The sequence below is a fragment of the Lissotriton helveticus genome, chromosome 1_1, assembly GCF_964261635.1.
Source record: "Lissotriton helveticus chromosome 1_1, aLisHel1.1, whole genome shotgun sequence".
Taxonomy (NCBI): Eukaryota; Metazoa; Chordata; class Amphibia; order Caudata; family Salamandridae; genus Lissotriton; species Lissotriton helveticus.
In genome coordinates this window covers 1,659,795,143-1,659,816,267 of record NC_136057.1, presented here as the reverse complement: position 1 = coordinate 1,659,816,267, position 21,125 = coordinate 1,659,795,143, and positions in this window count along the sequence as shown.

Below are 21,125 nucleotides of genomic sequence, written 5' to 3'. Positions count from 1 at the left end.
ACCTGTGAAGTTTACTGACTGTATACAATTTTACATGAGTAATCATGGTATCACATGAGATCCGATGCAATGACACAGACACATAAAACATAGGACAGTCTGTCATCCATTCGAGTCATGTGTAACGCTCTCAAGTAATCTACCATGCAATGAGATCTATGTTGTTACAAATCATTCACTGGCTCAGATGAGGTTGACCGTACAAACAAATGGAAACATATGGCAATGCTACTTACGCTAACTGTAAGGTCTGCATGTGATTATGGGTACCCATAAGGGCCATGTACCCCAACTTGACTTGACCCACAACAGCTGTAAGTATCACATATGATGACGAAGCAAATGATCTACATGCAATGAAGGCACTCAGTAGCCTGTCTTTTGATCTGTCAAGTTTGCATTACTATGCTAAACATGATATGCAGGATTAAAAGATATAAAGTGCAAGTGATGTTGATCCAAGCCACATAATGAGACCCTAGCATTGCCCAGTAATGCTGCACGGGACTAGAGATTCATGGGAATGACCGCACTCCACTGGTGCTACACAATAAATCACATATGCATCACCCAAACATTGTCATTTCTCATGCTAAACATTCATGGCATCATGTGAATCAAAACAGAACTGCTACTCACTGTGAAGGCTGGTGTAGCTGTATTTTCGAGCTGCACTGCGGTAACGACATGACAGTGACATGATATACTGCAACAAGGGGCAAGGCATCCATGTAAACAGAATGACAGGACAGTTATCTCAACATGTGGAACACCTACACCACATGGTTTGATGGTAATCAAACGGAACTGGCCCACAAGCTGGAGGAGAGGATCCAGTCACATTCTAATGCACACAGTGAGGCTGCAATCCCCCACAGAGTCCGTGGTTGTGACATCTGACACAATGTAAAGCCGTGGTATATGCAATGTTACAGTGTCAATGTCTACACACATAGATGATTTCACCAGAGTCTCTAACTACAACAGATGACAGTCAGATGGGGTGACTATCCTGTCATGGGAGTGGGCATACATGTAATAAGTAACATTTTGTAGTTGCATGTATGCATGGTCTCACTACATGCACATGAACATGTACCACACGTTTCAAAACATACCAACGCTAAACAGCCTCATATGAGTCCTTACCCAAATTGACTTCTCCACATGTCCATGCATGCTCCGTTGCAATCATGATGAGCAATAGCAGGATGACCACGATGACCCCAACGGACAACAGGCAGGGCGAGCTGTGGATGAGAGTGGCACACAAGGGGTCAAGTTCTGTTTCATGTCATTTTGACAATGTCCTGTTTATTATCCAGATGTTGTAGTACACCTGTAAATTCAAAATGCACACATAGCACGTATGTGTGTTGTATTACATCTGCACCTGTGTGACACTGCACAACAAACATCCAAGTGAGCTTGCATACAGTCTGTTGCATACACAGCATGCTACCCATGCAACTCCATAGTAGATGTTTCAGATTACAGCTGCTATGACTCACCATCATGAAAAGAAGTTGTGGATGAGGTGACTCCGGATATCATCTTCACCCTCCTCGTCGCTGACATCCTGGGCAAGGCCTTCATCCTCAACGGGTGGATGTTCCAGCTCATCAGGATCAAGGTAGAGTGGCACGGCCTTCTCCACTGCCATGTTGTGTAGCATGCAGCACACGGTGAAGATGTCACACACCTTGCGTGGGCTGTATTGGAGGGCTCCGCCTGTCTTGTCCAGGCACCTGAACCGGCTCTTCAGGAGTCCAAAAGTTCGCTCGATCACCCGCCTGGTCTTCCCATGAGCATTGTTGTACCGCTGGTCTGCAGCTGTCCTGGGGTTGCGTAGTGGAGTCATTAACCACGGCATGTTTGGATATCCAGCGTCTCCTGCAAACTGACATCATGGAAAAGAGTGTGTAATATGATGCAGATCATGAAGTTGTGACATACTGACATACATAGCTGACAGGGTATACTCACCATGATGAAAGCATCGTGGCACGATCCTGGAAAACGTGCACAAACATGTGAGATAATCATGTTGGCAAGACACACCACCAGGGCATTTATCGAGTGGTAGTGTTTCCTGTTGCGATACGCTTGCTCCTGAGCCTGTGGTGGCACTAGAGTAACATGTGTACCATCAATTGCACCAATTACATGTGGCATGCGGCCCAGGGCATAGAATTCCCCCTTGACATCTGTCAACTCTTCTGGAGTAGGGAATGTAATGAATTCATCCAGGTGCAGCAACATAGCTGCCAATACATCACCCAATACCCGGCTAAACATTGTCTGAGACATCCCTCCCACATCAGCTATGGTGAATTGGAACGTACCTGTGGCAAATAAATGGAGGGCTGCCATCACCTTTACCTTGGGTGTCAGCGCAGTTGGATACCTGTGGCGTGGTTGTAGGTGAGCCTCCAGCCTGTCCGTCAGGTCCTTGATCATCTGTCTGTTGAATCGATATCGACGGATGCAATTCCGCTCCCTCATGGCTTCCAAGTCAGGCAACGGCCTTTCCAGAGGGGGTGCCCTGCAATACACAATTTATCAAATATGTCTTCAACTGTCTGACTATGACAATAACAATGTACATGGCACAAGCAACACTGCTTCAAATTATCTTGACAATTTTGAGTGTGGCGTGGGATACACACTGATGTAACATGTGCCAGCTCCCAGCCACTCCTCCGTGAAAAGTAAAAGACCTGTGGTGTGTGGAATGGATATGACATGCATACAAATGATCTGATGGAAAGGTCTTACTGAGCATTGACAGTGTATCATGTCAGTGACACACGTCATGTGAATGTCAGTAGCAGCTTGTCTGCACATCCAGACAGCTGACAGCAATATACACACACACACCACATGTGCCATCATTTGCACAGTTCTGCCTTAATAATGTTGCGTTGTTTACATTCCCTAACTATTACATGACCATCATCATACATCATAAATCTTAGATTTGTGACAAATGGTCTGTGCTGCCATCACACATATGAGTGGGTAATTAACACACGGGGCATGGTGTGTGTACATTAGAAACCAGGTCATCACGCCAAGGACACAACATAGATGCTCCTACAGCACATGTACTGAACTGTATGGACTAGTTACTTACGTTTCGTAACAAGATATCAGTAAGGAACAGTAGTTAGTCGCATAATCCCGACTTTGAATACATGACAAGCTTTTGACAAATTTGCCTCCCTGGATGCCATCGATCTGCCCAGTGAGTCGGGGCTATCCAGGCCACACCGGAAAAAAGATAGTGTGGGTGATTGGCATCCTACAAGGGCGTGGCCAAGTATTGCCCGTACCTACAACGCACACTCTGCCAGCAGTTACACAACCATGTCCCACAGAGAGTGTGGGTACCAGACTAAGAGGCATGTGATGTAGGAAGAGCCCACTCCCAGACTCAGGGAGGATGAAGACATGTTTCCGTAGTGCTCATACCTCTTGGATGCCCTCTACAGCGGAGCTAACGGGAATGTGGTCTGTGATTTGGGGGCCTGGATGCCCATGCTCTCTGGGGTGGGGTGGGAGGACAGGGAACATGGTCAGTCCGGGGAGGGGTGTGGGCGTCTGACAACGTGCCTATCTACAGCCAAACATGCAGCGTGCCTGTACATGCTGGCCAATATAGATACAGTACATTCCTGAAGACAGGCCTGCAGAGGCACAGCGGAGCGTGAGTGGAGTTGAAGGACCTCAGTGAGGAGGTTGGTCCTCACGGCGGCAACGGGGAGATGAAGGGGCAAGGCTCCGGCCACCCATGTAAACACTACACTGTACGTTGCCCGCTCATCCAAAAACACATTTGGAGTGGAGACATCACCAGTGTCAGGCTAGGTGTCCAGACCACTCGCATCCCCCAGTCCACCTGTCCTGTCGTCTTGGGACTGACACTCACGTGCCACTGGGTCTTCATGACCCTACCAATACCCATTAACACCCATTGTAATGAGCTGTGGCAGGCTCATTGAAGTTTTACTCCCCATGCAGCATTAATAGCGGTGTTCAGCCGCACTGTCTCCACGCTGGAGCCGTACAGTGTGTGGTATTGGGGACAGCGCCACCCAAGAACGGCACCAAGGCTGACACCTGGGGGACTGTTGCCAGTGAGGTTGTGAGGTGAACCAGCGAGGACCAGGGTGACCATTCACATCCTGTCTGTCCCAGCGGTTCCGGGACGTATGCGCCGCCTGCGTCACGGACAAAGCGAGTGATGGCGTCAGGGGCAATTCACCAGACGCGCTCGTGCCCCCAGACGGGTCCGCTGGGCCAGGAGCCGACGCGTAGGCCGTTGTTGGACATCATGGACATGAGGAAGTGCACTGACTCCTCCTGCTTCACATGCAGGGCAGGGCCCGGAGGTCATGGTGCAGGCTACGACGGCGGCTAATCTGACAGAGCCGCATGGCCGGTGTCACCCGGATCACATGCAGCATTGCATGTGCATTGTGGGGATTTGGAAGTGCGATGACATATCTTTGACTCATTTGGGATACATGACGACTCAGCCCTGGAGGACTGATGTGTAATTCAGGGGCTCTGATGTCTCAACATCCACGCCCAGGCACTCAAACTACGTCCAGACCATGAGCTATAGTGGTGCAGGGCCAACTGCTGGAGTCTGAGCGGCTTGTGGGTCCAATCACACCTGGATTCATAGGTGTGTTCCCGGCAGTCCGAGCAGCTCTTGTTGTTGTGCTTGACGTGAAAACAGTGGAGACACCAACGGTGAGGGTCAGTCACCAACATGAGTCGTTGGCATTCCTAACAGGCTTTGAAACGGACATCCATATTGGCACCGTCCGGAGTCAGACAATCCAAGTGAAATGGTCAGAAGTGAACGTACTATGATTTTGGTTGAAAAATGACTAAGCTTACACTCATACGGGACCAGCGCTTGTGTTGTGATGAAAAGTTCCTGACGTGTGCAAGCAGAGGTGACGACTGAGTACTCCGACAACGTCATCACGGCACACACAACGCCAACAACACATGCTGAGCCGCAGGCCATGCCTACCGACACACAAGTGTAGTGCTGAGCGGTAATTGCCATATCCAGGATGACACTTGGGGATATTCAAAGGTGAGTAATATGATACTGACCTGTAAATTTCATATGCTAACATCATGCACAATGTCGCACATGGCACACACATGAGGTGGTCAAACAGGGTCATGCTGTGCGGCTATTACACCTCTGTGACAGTGGGCATGTTGCTGTCATCATGTGGCAGTTCCCTGTACTGAATGGTGTGGCATTCCAGTGTTGATGTGCATCACAATATGTTGCAGACTTTACTCCGGTGTGAAGTGTTGAATGCATGTGATGCACATGTGAAATATGGTTGATGACATGTCTCGCCAGCTCTTCACACATCACAAGGTCACAGTCCCTGTGCTTCTTCTATGTCTGCCACACCTTGGGCATGCTGATGTATGGATGCCATGCTGATGTATCCATCCACATCCTAGACATGAGTGTAGACTACATCCCTGCTATGTGATTTCCTGGAGTCACTCTCCCAACGGTGACATGGGGTAGGACAGGGACGCAGCCTACACAATCGTACACTTGAGCATGTCTAACGCACTGTATCCCAATGGTACGTGCGTGTGTACGCCTCGTTACCCTATTGCATTTCAGCCATACGCGAGCCAAGCGTACACCAATGGTACGTGCGTGTGTACGCCTCGTTACCCTATTGCATTTCAGCCATACGTGAGCCAAGCGTACCCCAATGATACGTGCATGTGTATGCCTCGTTTCCCTATTGCATTTCAGCCATACGCGAGCCAAGCGTACCCCAATGGTACGTGCGTGTGTAGGCCTCGTTTCCCTATTGCATTTCGGCCATACACGAGCCAAGCGTACCCCAATGGTACGTGCGTGTGTACGCCTCGTTACCCTATTGCATATCAGCCATACGCGAGCCAAGCGTACCCCAATGGTACGTGCGTGTGTAGGCCACGTTTCCCTATTGCATTTCAGCCATACGCGAGCCAAGCGTACCCCAATGGTACGTGCGTGTGTAGGCCTCGTTTCCCTATTGCATTTCAGCCATACGTGAGCCAAGCGTACCCCAATGGTACGTGCGTGTGTAGGCCTCCTTACCCTATTGCATTTCAGCCATACGCGAGCCAAGCGTACCCCAATGGTACGTGCGTGTGTAGGCCTCGTTTCCCTATTGCATTTCAGCCATACACGAGCCAAGCGTACCCCAATGGTACATGCGTGTGTACGCCTCGTTACCCTATTGCATTTCAGCCATACGCGAGCCAAGCGTACCCCAATGGTACGTGCGTGTGTACGCCTCGTTACCCTATTGCATTTCAGCCATACGCGAGCCAAGCGTACCCCAATGGTACGTGCGTGTGTACGCCTCGTAACACCATTGGATGGGTTGCATACGCAATGGCAATGTCACCGTACTTGTGTGGGTATTTGAATAAATACATAGCCAACATCTAGGGGAACAGTGTACTGATCAAAATGCAACCAGGTTGTCATGGATACAGAGTTTTTTGAGCCTCCTACAGGTGTTCTAGGAAATTCAGTTGGGCAAAAGTATACAATGTTGCAAATGTTGTTGTTCAGCTCAGGCTCAGTTTTCAAACCATGCATATGTGTGTCATGGCCTTATGTGTAATGTGATTGGATGGAACATAGGATGCTAACTATGGTGTCCTATCACACACTACTCCTTGGCTCACAGACCCTCTGCAGCATAGATATAAGGCAGCATGTGGCTGTGGGAGGGCACTTGCCTGCACAACATTGGTGTGGTAACTACAGCTGCTGTCTCTGAATCCTCTGGACCCTGATTTGCTTAGCATGGAGAGGGCACCTGCATTTACTGATGCTGAAAACAAGGCCCTGCTGGATGCCCTCCTGCCAAACTACAGCAAGCTGTATGGGAGACCAGGGGATCAGGTGAGTGATGTGTGCAATACCTTGGAGTGTGCACCTGTTGTGTGTGTGACATAATGGCCACTGTGTATGTATGGTGTATAGATGCAATGTTGTTGGGAGTGAATGCCAGGGTGTACAGTGTTGTGTCAAGAGGGTTATTTCTTGTAGTGGGGTGTGTGACAGCGTGTCACGGGCTGCAGTGCACCCAGATGTAGCATACATTGCTCTGTGAGTGCCATGCTCTAAGAGTGTTTAGCGCACGTCATGTCATCTGTAGCCTTTCAATGGCATGTACTGCAGCAGTGTTTGCTCACAGGCCACATACTCCTGGACAATGATGCAAATGTGTGGAGCCTACGATGCCCTGTTGTCATCAAGTATTTTGTGCACATATGTGTGTCTTTTGAACATGGGCCAGGTGTACTGATGCTCTTTTACTTTACATTTGTGACAGGTATCTACATATGAGAAGGGTGAAATCTGGCTGGACATCGCCAGGGCTGTCAGGAGTGAGGGGGGCCTCGCAGGAGGCTCAGAAACATCAAGAAGAGGTGGCAGGACATCCGGTGCTGGACCCGCCGCATCGCCAGAGTCCAGCTGCATCTGGAAGCTCCACACCGGCATGGCGGCACCCGCCACCTCACCCCCCACATGCTCCGGGTCCTGGAAGTGGTGTTCCCAGACCTCCATAGGCAGTTGCAGGAGGGACAGCAGCAAGTAGGGGGTAGGTACATGTCTGTTTGTTGTCATGTGTGTCACATGCTCCCTGCAGTGCTCCAAGGCATGGTAACACTCCCATAGTTTGAGTGGTGTGGTCAGACAGGCACTCCATGCATTGGCATTAGAATGTCCCAGTTTCTGCAGCTGCTTCCTTAATTTTTTTTGCCGTACTCCACATTTACCCGGCCCTTTGGCTGGTGTTTGTTTTTCACATGTACTCCTATGGTGCAATGTCTCAGTATGCATCTTCCTTTGCACATCAGCATGTTGGAGGTGGGTCTGTGACACCTGTTGGTACATTACATGTAGCACCACATCTTCACTGTGTCTGCCATTCTTCATATTTTGGCACTGATCTTGAGTCTGAACATGTGTTTTCTGCACGAGTCTGCCTCAGTGGCCTTGGTCCATGGTACTCTTTCGAATTGTCATGTGTTGGATACAGGTGCACAATGTACATGTGCAATATTTTGGGCTTATGCATACTCACACTGGGCAGTGCGTGTGTGCATATTCGCCAAATACGTAGAATATTGTTTCTAACTAATAATGATGGTCAGCCACACAATGTGGCTTTGGGTGTCAACAGCTGTGATGCCAGTGTGAGGTGATGTTACACTTGATTCATGTCCCAGGATGGCATCACATTTCTGTTCAGGCAGGACTTTTCCCATGTAGCACAAGGTGTAAGCAATTCAAACATGTCCAGGTCAGGGTTTGGGTGGCAGGGTGGGAAAATGAGCTGGGATGCATAATCAGCTATCCTGTTGTCAGGCACTGGATCATCATTGTGTCTCTCATACTAGTGTTTTCCTTGCCTGTTGCTTGTATCCTACTATACATTGAGCGTTGTGTCTCTCACAATTGGCCACAACTAGACTTTGCATTGTGCAGAGTTCTGTGTCATGTGACTCATGATGCATGCCATGTTTAGAAATGAGGCAAAATGTATTGTAGCTTATATGTCTGATGTGTACAGGTGACTGATATGTTTTTGTTGTTCTCCTTGCCCACAGCAGCAGCATCTGAATCTGGAGGAGACACAGGCGCGGACCAGGCAGAGGGACCCAGCGACAGTGCCACCTGCTATGAGGAGTCAGAGGGAGGCAGTGGCACGGAGGGTGAGGAGAGTCTGCAGGCCGGACGACATGTGACTGACACATCTTACCATGCCGACAACTCCGAGTCAGACTCTCAGGAGGAGGGGGAATATGCAGCAATGGTCACATCTTCTTCTTTGGCTGCCCTCCCCTCCTCCAGTACCATCTCTACCCTCCCGGTCGTTAGTGTCCCTAGGGTCCGTGCTAGACCCCGTGTCTCCTTTGTTCCCGGCACCGCAGCCCCTGCCCCTGTGTCCCCTGCTGCCCTCAGTGCTGAGACTGTGGACCTACTCCGGCAGATTGCAGTAGGTCAACATCCATGCTGACTGTCCTCCATGGACATACACAACTACTTACATAGGTGGTGTCTTTCATGGAGGGCATGTCATCGGCCATGTCTGATCTACGTCGGAGTGTGGCTGCCATGGAGTCAACACTGACGGCAGCTCTGTACACCCAGCAGCATCTGGTCCCCCCCATCCTTCAGACCCATCCACCTCTGCCTCTCACATACCTACACAGCATACACGCACACGCCACAGGTCAGACACACCCAGCGCACACACACAGCATAAGAAGCTCAAAGCTCCACGCACCCATTCTCAAGGGGAAGTAGGCACACCCCCAGGGAGAGGGGAGACACCTCACACACGCATCCACACACCCAGTAGAACTGACTCACAGCCCTGTACCTCCACCCCCAATGTGTCCCCGGGTTCAGGTGGTAGTTTTTCGGCACTGGCTGAGGTGTGCAGCCAGGTTTTTGAAGCTACTTTCTGCGATGCCCCAACCAGTGTGGATGAATCCACTACACCTGCCCCCACTCCACCTGTCCTTCCCTCTCCTGTCCATGCGGTGCCGGAGGATTCCACAGATGGTGCCCCCGTAGTTTCCACAGCGGATTAAACGCCATGTGCAGGCAAGTTTGGGTGTGAGCACACCCATGGAGGCACAGACTGTTGCAGAGACATCTTTGGACTGGCCATTGGCCTTCAATGAGCGAGGACTCTTATTTGCTTTTCTATTTTGAACCAGCTTAATAAAGCTATTATTTTCCTTTTCTGAACTTTAGTTTGTGTGAAAATGTCTGTGACTGCTGTGTGCCTGGGAGGTGGTGTGATGTTAAAATATAGGTATGTTGACATGTGTCAATCTCCTGGTGGTAATGTGGTTAAGAATGGTAGGTTTTTGTTGTAATGGCTGGCCACTGTTGGGCAGTGGGGGTGTTATACACACAAACTCTGATGTTGGGCAGTGGTGGGCAGTGGTGGGGGTCTCAGCCACACACACACTCTGATGCAGGGCACTGGTGGGCACTGGTGGGGGTGTTGTCCACACACACACTCTGATGCTGGGCACTGGTGGGCACTGGTGGGCAATGGTGGGGGTGTTGTCTACACACACACTCTGATGGTGAGCACTGGTGGGGGTGTTGTCCACACACACACTCTGATGCTGGGAACTGGTGGGCACTGGTGGGGATGTTGTCCACACACACACTCTGATGCTGGGCACTGGTGGGGGTGTTGTCCACACACACACTCTGATGCTGGACACTGGTGGGCACTGGTGGGGGTGTTGTCCACATACACACTCTGATGCTGGGCAGTGGTGGGCAGTGGTGGGGGTCTCAGCCACACACACACTCTGATGCAGGGCAAAGGTGGGCACTGGTGGGGGTGTTGTCCACACACACACTCTGATGCTAGGCACTGGTGGGCAATGGTGGGGGTGTTGTCCACACACACACTCTGATGCTGGGCACTGGTGGGCACTGGTGGGGGTGTTGTCCGAACACACACTATGATGCTGGGCACTGGTGGGCACTGTTGGGGGTCTCAGCCACACCAACACTCTGATGCTGGGCACTGGTGGGCAGTGGTGGGCAGTGGTGGGGGTCTCAGCCACACACACACTCTGATGCTGGGCACTGGTGGGCACTGGTGGGGGTGTTGTCCACTCACACACTCTGATGCTGGGCACTGGTGGGCACTGGTGGGGGTCTCAGCCACACACACACTCTGATGCTGGGCACTGGTGGGCAGTGGTGGGGGTTTCAGCCACACACACACTCTGATGCTGGGCACTGGTGGGCACTGGTGGGGGTGTTGTCCACACACACTCTCTGATACTTACACTTACAATGACATAGCAGACTTATGTCCCACACGTCTATTGCACTGGTGTTGTGCGGTGCCGTACCGTACCCCGAGGTCGTTGACGTACCGTACCCCAGCTGGATGGCGTACATGCTGCACGTATTACACTGGTGAAGTGCGGTGACGTACTTCGATGACGTAGGTGCGGCACGTCTCCGTATTGCACTGGTGTTGTGTGGTGACGTACCGTACCCCGAGGTCGTTGACGTACCGTACCCCAGCTGGATGGCGTGCATGCAGCACGTATTACACTGGTGAAGTGCGATGACGTACTTCAATGACGTAGGTGCGGCACGTCTCCGTATTGCACTGGTGTTGTGTGGTGACGTACCGTACCCCGAGGCCGTTGACGTACCGTACCCCAGGTAGATGGCGTACATGCAGCACGTATTACACTGGTGAAGTGCGGTGACGTACTTCGATGACGTAGGTGCGGCACGTCTCCGTATTGCACTGGTGTTGTGCGGTGCCGTATCGTACCCCGAGGTCGTTGACGTACCGTACCCCAGCTGGATGGCGTACATGCTGCACGTATTACACTGGTGAAGTGCAGTGACATACTTCGATGACGTAGGTGCGGCACGTCTCCGTATTGCACTGGTGTTGTGCGGTGACGTACCGTACCCCGAGGTCGTTGACGTACCGTACCCCAGCTGGATGGCGTACATGCAGCACGTATTACACTGGTGAAGTGCGGTGACGTACTTCGATGACGTAGGTGCGGCACGTCTCCGTATTGCACTGGTGTTGTGCGGTGACGTACCGTACCCCGAGGTCGTTGACGTACCGTACCCCAGCTGGATGGCGGACATGCTGCACGTATTACACTGGTGAAGTGCGGTGACGTACTTCGATGACGTAGGTGCGGCACGTCTCAGTATTGCACTGGTGTTGTGCGGTGACGTACCGTACCCCGAGGTCGTTGACGTACCGTACCCCAGCTGGATGGCGGACATGCTGTACCAATTCCAAAAAGTTTTATTCGATTTTTTGTATAAAATCATAAAAGCATACAATTTTAAAATACATTCATAATTAAAAATAAGGTACATACATATGAAACACAGATATCTCCAAGATAAAAGAATAAACAAACATTTGCTCATCCTATGAATATAACTTCCTACCAATAGCATACTTTACAATGTTCATGATATCAGTTCTTCCTTTTCATCAAAAGGGAATGTGCAAGGGGTAACAGTGATTTAAAAAATGCTAAACGGTATTTCAGATCTATTGGGGCGGAAATACTACAAACAAGCGGTAAACAAGATCCTCTACCCAGGCTGGTACAATCCCCAGTCGTTGGCCTAGCGGCGCGAGTATACAATGTGCTGGGATAGAAGTCATGTAGGTCCCAGATGGATATGGGACCATCCCCTTCTTTAGGTTGCCAAGTTCGAAGAAGTGGGGCAATGTTTCTGCTTCTGAATCTTATTAGTATCAGGTCACCAATAATGTTTTTCGGAAGGGGGCCCAGCCAACCTACTCTCCTTACGCTCACAATCCCACCTTCACAGTCACGGGGCAGGAGTCTATTTTTTGATAACCAAAACTGGACCTTATTTAACAGGTCATCCTGTCTCTCTATTTTACCCTTTTTTAGTTGCGGAACTCCCGAGAGGATGCATACAAACGGAGCTGCCTCTGGGGGTAGATGCATTCTGAGAACCCTGTTTCGCTCTACCTGGGGACAGAATTTTTCGGGGTAGTGGAATTAAGAGAGGCTTTAGAAATATTTAGGGGAAGATTAGTGGGAACTGATACTCGAATTTGGGCCACGTACTTCGATGACGTAGGTGCGGCACGTCTCCGTATTGCACTGGTGTTGTGCGGTGACGTACCGTACCCCGAGGTCATTGACGTACCGTACCCCAGCTGGATGGCGGACATGCTGCACGTATTACACTGGTGAAGTGCGGTGACGTACTTCGATGACGTAGGTGCGGCACGTCTCAGTATTGCACTGGTGTTGTGCGGTGACGTACCGTACCCCGAAGTCGTTGACGTACCGTACCCCAGCTGGATGGCGTACATGCAGCAAGTATTACACTGGTGAAGTGCGATGACGTACTTCAATGACGTAGGTGTGGCACGTCTCCGTATTGCACTGGTGTTGTGCGGTGACGTACCGTACCCCGAGGTCGTTGACGTACCGTACCCCAGGTAGATGGCGTACATGCAGCACGTATTACACTGGTGAAGTGCGGTGACGTACTTCGATGACGTAGGTGCGGCACGTCTCCGTATTGCACTGGTGTTGTGCGGTGCCGTATCGTACCCCGAGGTCGTTGACGTACCGTACCCCAGCTGGATGGCGTACATGCTGCACGTATTACACTGGTGAAGTGCAGTGACATACTTCGATGACGTAGGTGCGGCACGTCTCCGTATTGCACTGGTGTTGTGCGGTGACGTACCGTACCCCGAGGTCGTTGACGTACCGTACCCCAGCTGGATGGCGTACATGCAGCACGTATTACACTGGTGAAGTGCGGTGATGTACTTCGATGACGTAGGTGCGGCACGTCTCCGTATTGCACTGGTGTTGTGCGGTGACGTACCGTACCCTGAGGTCGTTGACGTACCGTACCCCAGCTGGATGGCGGACATGCTGCACGTATTACACTGGTGAAGTGCGGTGACGTACTTCGATGACGTAGGTGCGGCACGTCTCAGTATTGCACTGGTGTTGTGCGGTGACGTACCGTACCCCGAGGTCGTTGACGTACCGTACCCCAGCTGGATGGCGGACATGCTGTACCAATTCCAAAAAGTTTTATTCGATTTTTTGTATAAAATCATAAAAGCATACAATTTTAAAATACATTCATAATTAAAAATAAGGTACATACATATGAAACACAGATATCTCCAAGATAAAAGAATAAACAAACATTTGCTCATCCTATGAATATAACTTCCTACCAATAGCATACTTTACAATGTTCATGATATCAGTTCTTCCTTTTCTACAAAAGGGAATGTGCAAGGGGTAACAGTGATTTAAAAAATGCTAAACGGTATTTCAGATCTATTGGGGCGGAAATACTACAAACAAGCGGTAAACAAGATCCTCTACCCAGGCTGGTACAATCCCCAGTCGTTGGCCTAGCGGCGCGAGTATACAATGTGCTGGGATGGAAGTCATGTAGGTCCCAGATGGATATGGGACCATCCCCTTCTTTAGGTTGCCAAGTTCGAAGAAGTGGGGCAATGTTTCTGCTTCTGAATCTTATTAGTATCAGGTCACCAATAATGTTTTTCGGAAGGGGGCCCAGCCAACCTACTCTCCTTACGCTCACAATCCCACCGTCACAGTCACGGGGCAGGAGTCTATTTTTTGATAACCAAAACTGGACCTTATTTAACAGGTCATCCTGTCTCTCTATTTTACCCTTTTTTAGTTGCGGAACTCCCGAGAGGATGCATACAAACGGAGCTGCCTCTGGGGGTAGATGCATTCTGAGAACCCTGTTTCGCTCTACCTGGGGACAGAATTTTTCGGTGTAGTGGAATTAAGAGAGGCTTTAGAAATGTTTAGGGGAAGATTAGTGGGAACTGATACTCGAATTTGGGCCACGTACTTCGATGACGTAGGTGCGGCACGTCTCCGTATTGCACTGGTGTTGTGCGGTGACGTACCGTACCCCGAGGTCGTTGACGTACCGTACCCCAGCTGGATGGCGGACATGCTGCACGTATTACACTGGTGAAGTGCGGTGACGTACTTCGATGACGTAGGTGCGGCACGTCTCAGTATTGCACTGGTGTTGTGCGGTGACGTACCGTACCCCGAAGTCGTTGACGTACCGTACCCCAGCTGGATGGCGGACATGCTGTACGTATTACACTGGTGAAGTGTGGTGACGTACTTCGATGACGTAGGTGCGGCACGTCTCCGTATTACACAGGTGAAGTGCAGGAGTGTGTGGACCAACGTACCCAGAGATTACAGTCGTGCAATGGAGATGTGCGCGTGTGGCAACACGTACAGGTATGTTGGACTTCGTTGTACTCACCTTCTGCGCCGTCGTCGGTTTCTAAGTACGAGGTGGTGGCCGTACAGGATAGGGATGAGACGGACGATGGCGTTCATGTCCTGCTTGTCACGTACCGGGGTGCGGTTCGTGCCGGAGTGTGGTTTTACGGTAGTTTTGAGCTCTCGTAGAAAAAGAGCCGTACGGAGTGTGTTCTACACGGATCGTACTTCCTGGTTCGGGAGACGAGCTCTTTTTACGTTCGGACGTTGCGTCGAGCGTCAGCCGACTGCAATTCGTATGGACTTTCGATTTGTACGGCATTTTTTACGAGCCGTACGGAGTGACGCTTTAGATTGTGATCGTACTTGCTGATTCGTATGGGGACGCCTACGGGTACGACTCGTACGGGGAAAAACGCTCCGAACCGCAATTCGGAGCACTTTTTCCCGAATCGGAATCGACCCCCTAATGTACATCATTAAAAAATATATTTCTTAAATAATTTGCATTACTATACACAAATTATATATTTTAATAGAAATTAATAATGAATTTAAATGTTATATTTTCCTGATTACCTTCCCATCCTATACCCTTACAAACCCAACAACCTGCAATTAAAATATAGCTGAAAACATATAATGACATAATTTACATAATTATCAATAAAATACGTATTAATTAATTATTAATTCAACACTAATCAATTACTTCATTAACTTCCCATCCTAATACTCCACCGACCCAACAACCCACACCTAAAATATAACTTACAAAATATAATTACACAGTTTACATATTTAGAAATTAAATAATTAATACAAAAAAAAAAATTATTAATCAATTATTACTTGCTTTCCCACCCTATACCACTAAAAACTCAAGAACCCGCACCTAAATTATAACTTAAAACAAATAATAATTTCACAATTTATATAATTCATTATCAATTAAATAATTCATATTAATGACATACTTCCTTAACTTCTCCCCCTGTACGCAAGCAAACATCACAACCTGCTTCGACACCATAAATTACTATTAGCAATTAAATAAAAATTATAAATAACTTAAAGTGACAAACTATATTTAAAAACATTAACTAAAAGTATATATAACACATGCAATTAAAATATTCCTTAAAACACAAAGATAATTACAAAACGATATTTTTTACAACCATATTATTGAAAACGATATCAACATCAACAATATTCTTGAAAATGATATTACTTACTTTAGAAAATCAAGATTCTGGATGGTAGGTTTTAATTTTTTGTCACAGAAATCTGGCCACAAAGCATTAGTATTTTACTGACAAAAGAAATGTACTGGTAACCCATTCTCAGACAGAAATGCATGCCTAAGGGACCCCTTCCACTCTGTGAAGGTTGAAAAAACATTTTTCGCGGATTGACCTGTTAGTACATAGGTCCATTCGCAAAAACAGTCAGAGTACAATTTGCAACCACTTTTACAGAATCAATTGTTAGTCCATCTGGTCGATGGTATCTAAACTTGCACAATTGTTTAGCAAAACATGTTTTCGATGTTGCGTTTTTTTTGTAAATTTTATTTTGAAAGTAGACCTATGTACACATTTTATACTGAACCACTGTCAGTAATGCAAGCTTAACTTACAGCCCACTCCATTTCCCTGGGGTGCTTTCCTTAATAGTAAGGAGTTTAGCATTAATGAATCATATAAACATGTCTGAGAAACTTGTACAAATGAATTCAACTCTTTCCTTTAGTGCCATGCAATTGTTTATCAATTATCCATACTGAGGTCCTGGAAGTTGGCAGCCAAAAGGGTTTGTGCTGCTGTGAGTTGGGTCTAGTTGTCCAGTAAACAAACAAAAACAAACAGTTGATGTCCATGACCCCAAAGAATATGTGCTGGGTTTCGGGCAATAGGAATTCCACACCTATGCAGGGGTTTAACACTGCATTCAACATTATAACACTGCCACTTTAATATCAAACAACATTTCAAGATGTTATGAAGAATTTTTGGCTCTTGTTATTGAAAATATACATCTATTAGTGTTGCCCCACTTTCAACAATTTTATTGGAAAACAGTAAACATTTTGAAGAAAGACCATATATCTATATTGAACTAAGTTGTCTAACAGCTTATGAGGACCAACAGTAAAATGTGTTCCCCATGCTCTCTGACCACAATAAAATGCCAGCCCTATGAGTACTCAAAAGTAGCCTAAACATGTCCAGGAGTCACTCATTTAGTACCACTGGGACCTCAGGTGCCTTACCAGATAGTCTGTGTTGCTCCTAGTAGACCACAGAACAAATATGACATGTTTGCTGGTGCTCTTGGTCCCTCAGTTAAGAGCGTATTGTTCCACAGGGAGCTATGAGCTACCAGTAGGCTATCAGGGAAGTTAACTGGCTAAGCAGGTGGCCTAAAGGAGAAATTCTCCAGTCTTAAGGCTGACTCAGGGAAATATACCAAATATTATGAGTACCCGAACAAATACATACAAAGTAAAACTGACTCTGGATATGTGTTCTTGAGAAGAAATTAAATGACATCATATCAATTAAATGTTATATTGAGGGCACATGTTGATGAAAGTATAAAATCAATTTAAGCAGTACATATTTTACACTTCAATCAATAATAAAGGGGTCCTTTGTCCCTGGATTCATGCATGATCACTCAACAATTTTGTGACTAATGCTGCTGGTTGTTTAAATCTGCAGGGCACTGTGCCCTGATGACTGGCTAATCCCTGACTAACATATTGAACTTACCTATTAGTCCCTAGTATATAGTAGAAAGTGTAGGGCTATTAAGTTAAATGTCACCAACAGACTGCGGCACTTGTACCACCACTGCTGGGACAAAGAAATACATGGCTCAAGGTCTGCCATTGCAGCATAGTAGGGCAGTTTTTAAACTACCAATCTAATATTTAAAAAATAAATATAATTGAATTTTTGAATTGAATTGAACAAAATACTTCTTTACCATGTCCAAACCTTCTTTAGGTCTGGTGTTAGCTAGACCTTTTGATTTTAATAAATTATATGTATAACATGCTTACTTAAAGGGGCTTTGAGACACTTGTCTTCATCCAGTTGTCTGTTTGTAAGGAAGACCCTGCCCCACTACCCAAGTATACCCCGTTACCCTTAGGGGAAACTAACTCGGCACCCATAACCTCCCCTAACTTACCTCTCTCATCCCAGCATGACCACGATGAGCAGCTACGACGGCCCTGTTATAAAGAAAAGAAAGGAGTTAATCCTACAACCTTCAATCTGCTGATGTCAGGAGGGGGCGGACTTAGACACCAGCAACCAACCAGGGGTTCGAAGTGAGGGTAAAACTGGACTGGAAGAGACAGACAGGAAGTTGAACCTGGAAAACGCCGAAGAGCACAGAGTGGCTGTGGGACAGTGCAAACAAGAGGAGACTCCATCCATTGCAAATGACCTGGAGGATGGCGAGGAGCACAGCGTGACCGTTAGGGTGGTATGAACAAGAAAGAACACCTTCCACCCCAACCGGACCGGGGAAAGCAGAGGCGGAGGACGAAACTCCAGAGGACTGGAGTGAAGAGAGGTGGTCGCCCGGGAGATGTGAAAACACTGCCGCAACTCAGGAGAGCTTCGGCTTCTGTGGTATGTGACTAGAGGAGGGAAAGGGAAATTCAGGGTATAGATAAGGGGAGCAGGGGCTAACAACACAGCCAGCATTGCATCATTTACGCTCCGTGAGCTCGGTATTTACTTTACCTTTCTTTCTTTTTTTGGGGGGCTCAAATATTTTTTTTAATTTATTTTGTTGACATTTCTTTTAGCCTAATAATCGGCTTGAGTAAGAGGTGAGATGAACTCTTAATTATTGCTCATCATAGGGCAATACAACAGTAGCTTCATGATATGAATTGATACTTCTTTTTGGGTACTGATACTGCCAGGAAGGACTAATGAGAAGAGCTGGCACGGGTTACCAATAATGAGGAGGGGAATTGACACAGCATGACCACCCTTGATTTCCACTTTCTTCACCAATCTAGACATCTGACTAACACTCCTGGGTGTGGTAATGGTCCCTATCCAGCACCTGAAAATGTAGTATGAATATACTTAACGCCATCTTCCTGTTTTCGTCCCTAAGATCCCAGGACGTATCCCTGAAAGAGCTCTGACCTAGAAAGAAGAAGAAAAAGAAGAGGAGAAATGCTGTCAGAGTAAGAGAGGAACTGAAGATGTATTCAACCTGCTTCACACCTATATTTTTTGTTTATTGTTTGAACCTCTGCCATAATAAAACACCAAGATTGAGAGACACATCAGGCCTCCTAGATTCGTTTTTCGCCCATCCCTCCCACAGGTGGTGTCGGAAGTGGTATTGGAGACAATGGAGGCTGTGTTGCATAACATGGCGGACGGGCATGAAAAACTGGCAAAGATTATTGAAAAGTTCCTAGCGATGGCCGAGGAAGCTAGGGAGAACCTCCACAAAACCCTAACCGAACAAAGCCAGACTCAAGAGGCTGTAATCGATAAATGACGCACTCAGCCAACAGAGGAATCAAACAACCTTACCTTTGCTAGTATGCAAAAATATGTCAATGGCGAAGACCCTGATTTTTTTTCGCAAACTTTGAGAGAATGGTGAGGTCAGTTGCCTGGCCTGCTGACAAATGGGGACAATACCTTGGTCCACTGCCTTATGAATATATTAAGAAGAGCATTCTGGAACAAATGGGGTGGATGATGAAACCTACAGGATTCGAGTGCGACAAATCAAAGAGGGAACCCAAGGAACCCCAAGAACTCTATACTCCAGAGTGGACGATATGGCGTATAGGTGGTTGAGACCCTGAACGCCTTCCAAAGAAGAGATAGTGGAGTAAATATATTTGGAACAATATCTCTCTTCCTTACAGCCCCCATACAATGGTGGGTTCACCAGCATTCCCAGATGACTCTGGATTGGGCTGTAGAAATAGCCAGTGCCTATTATCAGGCACACAACACACAAAAAGGTAGAGCATCCAGGAGAGGTTTTGTCAAAGATGCAAAAGGCCTCAACCCTGAGAAAAGCTATGCCACCACAACCCCTATCCTCCCCAGGGCCCCAGTGCTTTAATTGTGTACTATTTAGGCACATCGAACATGCATGTACTCAGAAGGAAGAACCTATGGACACGGGTTACAAAAGTCCTATATGGCAACCAGGCAAGACTCCTTCCTCGTTACCATTGTCAGGTCACTATCAATGGAGAACCCTGATGGGCTTTGGTGGACACTGGGTGTCTACAAAGAGTTATAAAACCTCAGGCGATTCCCGGAAGGGTACAATCTATTTCTGATATGGTAAACATTCAGTGTGTGCATGAGGATAACCAACAATACCCCACTTCTGAAGTGCTTGTACCACACAAGCCGTCCATGAGTCCTATACCCCTACCAGTGGGATTGATCTCTAAATTATCTGAACCCTTGGTACTGGGAAGAAACTCTCTACACATGAATAGTTTGCTCCAAGAGACCTGCGAAGAAGGAGAAGAAAGGAGGAAAACAGCCTATTTCTCACAGATGTCGGACAGTGAATGGCCCCATTGGGAGCCCTAAAAGAGCAGAAGGCAGAAGAAATCAGAAAAAAAAGAGTGGACCCGCGTTCCCTTAGCCCAGTCCAAGGAGGAAGGCATGTGGGAAAATGATCGGGCTTTCACATTGCTCAGAGGTATGATCCTACCCTGAGAGAGGCCTGGAACAGAGCCTCTCCTGCCTAGGACCATGATTAAGTATGTCCCCAATCTATTTTATGAACCAGATTATTATATCGAAAAGGGGAGAAAACCCTTGCCCCACAACTGCTAGTTCCCCAACAGTATGGGGAGAAACTACTGTTTTTGGCACATAGTCGTTTATTGGGAGGACATTTGGGGGGAAAAAACACATAAAAAGCTACAGTATAAAACTTCTATTGGCCAGGAATACATCATCAAGAAAACAAAATAGCAGAACCATACCTTCAAGGATTCCACTATCAATCAATCAATCAGGGTTTTTTTAAAGCATGCTACTCACCCATGAGGGTCTCAAGGTGCTGGGGGGGTGGGGGGGTGCAGCTCCAGTTTCAGTCAAAGAGCCAGTCCTTGAGGTTCTTCCTGAACAGATGCAGGGTCGGGGAGCGTCTGATGTTCTCTGCTTGCTCGGATTCTGCGGATGCGGGGGGCC